This window comes from Aegilops tauschii, chromosome 5 (assembly GCF_002575655.3).
Source record: "Aegilops tauschii subsp. strangulata cultivar AL8/78 chromosome 5, Aet v6.0, whole genome shotgun sequence".
Classification (NCBI taxonomy): domain Eukaryota; kingdom Viridiplantae; phylum Streptophyta; class Magnoliopsida; order Poales; family Poaceae; genus Aegilops; species Aegilops tauschii.
This window is the reverse complement of record NC_053039.3, coordinates 37656643-37663353: the sequence shown is the minus strand read 5'-3', so window position 1 is coordinate 37663353 and position 6711 is coordinate 37656643. Positions and strand designations below refer to the sequence as shown.

The 6711-nt window shown below is 41.7% G+C and overlaps 1 long non-coding RNA gene across 1 annotated transcript; it reads right to left on the bottom strand.

Moving 5' to 3' along the window:
* Nucleotides 1-3837: 3837 nt before the first annotated feature.
* LOC123493843 (uncharacterized) lies at nucleotides 3838-5845 on the bottom strand. Its single transcript, XR_006663232.2, has 2 exons — nucleotides 4965-5845; nucleotides 3838-4879 (listed from the first exon to the last, which is right to left on the bottom strand). It is a non-coding gene; the product is annotated as an uncharacterized lncRNA (long non-coding RNA).
* Nucleotides 5846-6711: the final 866 nt, after the last annotated feature.

Below are 6711 nucleotides of genomic sequence, written 5' to 3'. Positions count from 1 at the left end.
CAAGAAACCCAAGCTGTCATTTCTTAAAGTGGGGTTGCGATGCTTATGTGAAAAGGTTTCATCCTGATAAGCTCGAACCCAAATCGGAGGTGTGTGTCTTCATAGGATACCCAAAAGAAATTGTTGGGTACACCTTCTACCACAGATCTGAAGGCAAGATCTTTGTTGCTAAAAATGAATCCTTTCTAGAGAAGGAGTTTCTCTCGAAAGAAGTGAGTGGGAGGAAAGTAAAACTTGATGAGGTAATTGTACCTTCTCTCGAATTGGAAAGTAGCTCATCACAGAAATCAGTTCGAGTCTACACTAACTAGTGAGGAAGCTAATGATCATGAAACTTCGGATCAAGTTACTACCCAACCTCATAGGTCAACCAGAGCACGTTCCGCACCAGAGTGGTACGGTAATCCTATTCTGGAAGTCATGTTACTAGACCATGACGAACCTACGAACTATGTGGAAGCGATGATGAGGCCAGATTCCACAAAATGGCTTGATGCCATGAAATCTGAGATGGGATCCATGTATGAGAACAAAGTATGGACTTTGGTTGACTTGCTCGATGATCGGCAAGCCATAGAGAATAAATGGATCTTCAAGAAGACTGACGTTGATGGTAATGTTACTATCTACAAAGCTCGACTTGTCGCGAAAGGTTTTCGACAAGTTCAAGGAGTTGACTACGATGAGACCTTCTCACCCGTAGCTATGCTTAAGTCTGTCTGAATCATGTTAGCAATTACCGCATTTTATGATTATGAAATCTGGCAAATGGACGTCAAAACTGCATTCCTTAATGGATTTCTTAAAGAAGAGTTGTATATGATGCAACCAGAAGGTTTTTTCGATCCTAAAGGTGCTAACAAAGTGTGCAAGCTCCAGTGATCCATTTATGGACTAGTGCAAGCATCTCGGAGTTGGAATATACGCTTTGATGAGGTGATCAAAGCATATGGTTTTATACAAACTTTTGGAGAAGCCTGTATTTACAAGAAAGTGAGTGGGAGCTCTGTAGCATTTCTAATATTATATGTGGATGACATATTGTTGATTGGGAATGATATAAAATTTCTAGATAGCATAAAAGGATACTTGAATAAAAGTTTTTCAATGAAAGACCTCGGTGAAGCTGCTTATATATTGGGCATCAAGATCTATAGAGATAGATCAAGACGCTAAATTGGACTTTCACAAAGCAGATACCTTGACTAGATTTTGAAGTAGTTCAAAATGGAACAGTCAAAGAAGGAGTTCTTTCCTGTATTACAAGGTGTAAAGTTGAGTAAGACTCAAAACCCAACCACGGCAGAAAATAGAAAGAGAATGAAAGTCATTCCCTATGCCTCAGCCATAAGTTCTATAAAGTATGCTATGTTGTGTACCAGACCTAATGTGTGACTTGCCACGTTTCTGGCAAGGGGGTACAATAGTGATCCAGGAGTGGATCATTGGACAGCGGTCAAAATTATGCTTAGTGGAATAAGGATATGTTTCTCGGTTATGGAGGTGACAAAGAGTTCGTCGTAAAGGGTTACGTCGATGCAAGCTTTGACACTGATCCGGATGACTCTGAGTCTCAATCTGGATACATGTTGAAAGTGGGAGCAATTATCTAGAGTAGCTCCGTGCAGAGCATTGTAGACATAGAAATTTTTGAAATACATATGGATCTGAATGTGGCAGACCCGTTGACTAAACCTCTCTCACAAGCAAAACATGATCACACCTTAGTACTCTTTGAAGTGTTAAATCACATGGCGATGTGAACTAGATTATTGACTCTAGTAACACCTTTGGGTGTTAGTCACATGGCGATGTGAACTATGGGTGTTATTCACATGGCGATGTGAACTATTGGTGTTAATCACATGGCGATGCGAACTAGATAATTGACTCTAGTGCAAGTGGGAGACTGAAGGGGTGGCTGAATTGGACTAGGGGAGGGGGCGGCGCCCCCCTTTCCTTCTCCCCCCCTCTCTCTTTCCCTCTGTCCCCCTCTGGTAAAAGGAAAGGAGGGGGGGCGAATCCAACTAGGAGCCCAAGTAGGATTCCTCCTACTTGGGCACGCCTAGGGACGGCCTCCTCCCCCTCCCTCCTTTATATACGTGGGGGGGGGGGGGCGCCTACAACACACATAAATTGTTCCAAGCCATGTGCGGCGCCCCCCTCAATAGTTACGCCTCCGGTCATATTCACATAGTGCTTAGGCGAAGCCCTGCGCTGATCACTTCACCATCATAGTCACGCCGTCATGCTGATGGAAATCTCTCTCGACACTTTGCTAGATCAAGAGTTTGAGGGACGTCATCGAGCTAAACGTGTGCAAAACTCGGAGGTGACGTACGTTCGGTACTTGATCGGTCGGAACGAGAAGAAGTTCGACTACATCAACTGGGTTAACAAACGCTTCTGCTTTTGGTCTACGAGGGTATGTGGACACACTCTCCCCTTCTTGTTGCTATGCATCTCCTAGATAGATCTTGCGTGAGCGTAGGAATTTTTTTCAAATTGCATGCTACGTTTCCCAACAACGGGATCCAATGAGAATCACAAGCTAAGCCTCCTTTTGCTTCGTGTGCTCATTGCAGGGGTGGCAGGATTCATTTTTTTGCTTCGTGTGCCCATTGCAGGGCTCTCATGTGGCACCATAGGAAGGTGTGGCAACTTATCAGCAACCTCTTTGCCTTTTCTTTTGGCATGTACCTAGATAGCAACAGATGTTTTCTTGTTGGCCACACAAATGGACTGAGTTCTTGACCTACACATACACATTCATGGCAGCACATCATACATCACATATAGTAGCCCAGGTTAATAGTAGAACAATGCATAACATAACATAAAATTCAGAACAACCATAGGTTAGCTTTTTTCTACTCCGGGTCCAGATTTACTCCCTTTCCCTTTTTTCTTAGTTGTTTTCTCCAGCATTTGGCTATAGTGAGAAGAATTCAATTAGAATACAAAACCAGCTTTCATCTATTCTACTACAAAATTCAGAACTAGTTCTTACCTTTTTGATGCTCCAGTAATTGAGTTATCAGTTTTTCTCTTTTTCGTAGTTGTAGGTTCCAAGCTTTGGCTATGGTAAGAAGTTACTTAGAATTAAAACACAGATTTCATTTAATTATGAGCACGAGTGTAGAGTGGCTAACCTTGGCGGAAAGCACATAGAGGCTGCTGGAGCATCATCCTTGCAAGGCACAATTGATGCTTTGGTGGTCTTTGCCGTCTTCTTTGGTGGTCCTCTACATGAGCAACAAAAAAGTAGTTAACATGTATGGTTGCTTGCAAAAAATAATGCAAGTGAAGCAAGTTACACAATTAAATTTATTACCTCACAGCTAAAATAGCAACAATGTCATCTGGGTTATCTTTCTTGCGTTTATGCCAATGATGCCCATAGTCCTTCAAATAGGGCATAAGTGTTGGTCGCTTTTTCTTTTCTTCTCATCGCAGCCTTTATACCTCTCAGTTTTATGCCTGCCCGCTGTGGATTTTAGTAGTGGTGGAAACATGAAGAATGCATGGTCAGATTTAGGCCATTGGTTCTTGTCAACCATGGTAGGAATTAGTTGGTCATAGGCTTCTCTAAATTTGTCAATGGAGTAATACAAGTTCACATAATTTTGTATGTGTGCATGATAAGAGATGTGATAAATGCTAGACCATGTTTGCAAGGAAGGCCAAAAACTTGCCATTGTCTAACATCTCCTATCAAGCAAGATGACCACAAGCCTAAAGCCGCTACCTCCCAATGATGTCACTTTAGCGACTTATTCTGAACTTTCTACCACCTCCAAGTTTAATTCTCTAGTCTTTGCATTCAAATTCTTAATTATGTGGGGAAGAATCAACCCAACCAACTTCCATGCTACTTTCCTCCTTCGGTTCCACATGATCATAAACATCTGCCTAACCTTATCAAAGAAGTCTTCCAAGTTCAAGGACTTGTGGTGATTAATCCAATTATTGAAGCACTCAGCCAAGTTGTTTGTAACATAATCCACCTTGGAAATTGTTGAGAACTGACTCCTAGACCACAACCTAGTGTGCCACCTCCTAAGATATGCAGTTGTCGCCAGCTTTGCTATGTCCATTGCAACCCAATTTTTCTCAAATATATATGGGTTCCATGAGTAAGCAGCAGCCCAAAGGTGGTCATCAAACACCTTTACATGAAACTTCTTCTTGATGTTGGACACCAAGTGAAACATGCATTTCCTTTGTTCAGCCTGTGGGAACACTTCTTTTACACCTATCATCACTGGTTACCCAGCATCAGTGCATATGGTTAAACCCCTTCGGGATCCTATGGCTTGTCTAACCATTTGCATGAACCAAATCTAATTCTCATTAATTTCAGAATCAAAAACACCCATACAAACTAGATACATCCAACTATGGCCATCAACGGCGGTAGCACTAGCCAGCTGCCCCTTGAACCTGCCTGTCAATAAGGTGCTATCTACTACCAAGTATGGCGTGCAGCCATTAAGGAACCCGTCGATGCAAGGCTTCAAAGCGACAAAACATCTTTTAAATCTGATTTTATCTTTTATTGTGTAATGGTCAATGTCACTATGCTATCGGGGAAACAACTTTCAATTTGCGCCTTGAAACTATACAGATTATCAAAGCTTGTATCCCAATCACAATATAGTTCCTTCAAGGCTAGCAGCTTACCCTTATAGACTCTCTTAGAGTTGATGTTGATTCCATGATGCTCTTTAAGCCTCTTTCGCAATTCCTTTGGTCCTAGAGTTGCATCCTCAATTAACCAATCCTTCACATGGTCACATATCCACCGCTTGTTTGCATTCTTCAACTTCTTTGTTCTTTTTGTACTAGAGCAATCATGACCACAAGGGTTCTTTCTCACCTACAAAAGATGAACATAGAAAATTAGTACTAGAGTAAAGATATTTTAACATTTTAAGCACACATGAGTAAAGTTAGAAAATTACCATTACTGTGCACTCATCTTCCATTGTAGAAGCATATGTCCTCCATGGACACTTATCTTCATCCCTTCTTGAACAATAAGCTCTAAACCTATGTGGTGCACTCTTTTTGGTGTCAAACTCAAATTCATGTTTGATTGCATGCTGAGAAAGCGCCTATTTAAACTCTGCCATATTGGTATATTTTCTTCCTTCGTTCATTGGAGGATCTAATTTATCATATTCAAAGTGTGGTGCATGAACTGCCTCGTGATATTCCTCATCTTCCTCTACTTCAACCTCTCACATGCTCTCATCCTTGCTCTTAGCCTCGCTCTGATGATCAGGAACATAGTCTTTGTCCTTTTCTTTATTGGAACAAGGAACCATGATAAGAGGTACAGGTTCATCCTCTAAATAAATATTTTCCTCATCAACACCAACATGCCCATTCTCAGGTACTGGGTTGCGAAGATAATCATCGTCATCTCGTTCTATGTTGTTAGGTTGGCTATGCGCATCACTATGCCACTTCTGATAGGCTCACATGGTTCTGATGGATCACATATGCAACAAACATGTGCACAACCTTTGTCTTAGAGTGTTTCTCAAACATAGACACCAACTCTTGTTCAGATGTTACTTCAGGGTAGATTTTAAGAAAATCATCATAGTACTGAACATGTGTAACTTCCAAATAATGAGGCGAGTACTGCTCTATGATTGATTCAACCTAGTCCTTATAATTTGTTATGTCGGAATCAATAACGTTATCAAAACAGAAGCATTTGATATCCTTTCTAGCCTTTTTTGGGTTGCCAAGCAATTTGATTTCAACACATAAGTTGAATTATCCATCCTGTAAAACCAAATAAACCTAATCATGAGTAATTTCTACTCCTAGGTCTTCCTTATACAGTAGCATGTGCAGACATAACCCATGTGCAGAAGATCAATTGTGTATGAACATATTTTCTTTATATTTTAATTAAAAGAAGTGTCATGTGTAAACATATTATCCAACATCTGTGAACATACTTGTTTTATATGAACCCAATCTTTGTCCTTTCCGCATTGCAGATTTGGCAGCAAATATCCATCTCTAAATGAAACTCCGAAGTAATATGTTGCATTTTGACAAATCTAGAAGAGAGGTGCAACAAGTATGTGGCATTTGGGATCCATCTCTAAGTAATCTTCAAGGCCATCTCTAAGTAATCTGTCAAATTTAAAGAAGAGATGACTCACCCTTCTAGACAAGCCGATGTAGCCGCATCCTTCGATGATCCTTGGTCTCGCTCCGGTGATACGCCTTGACTGCGCCAGGCTGAGACCGCCGCACGGCTGGCCTCCCCACCATGGCCGCCTCACTTGTCCTCCACTGGTTGGACGCCCTCCACCTCCTCAGCATGGCCGCCTTGCCCGTCCTCCACAGGTTGGCCGCCCTCCGCCTCCCCACCATGGCTGCCTCGCCCGTCCTCAACAGGTTGGCCGCCCCCCGCCTCCCCACCATGGCCGCACGGACGGCCTCCCACATAAATATGAGTTGATTAACTGATAACTAACATAGTATCTCACCGTTAAAGGTCCACCAAAATACTGTATTATAAATAAAAATAAAATACACTCCATGTCTCCCCCGCTCGCCAAACTCAATATTCCCTCAATTCCAAAATATAAGGTGTATTACATTTTTGAAAAGTCAGTTTTCTTTAACTTTCACCAAGTTCAGAGCCAAAAATGTCGACATCCATACTAATAAATGCATAAA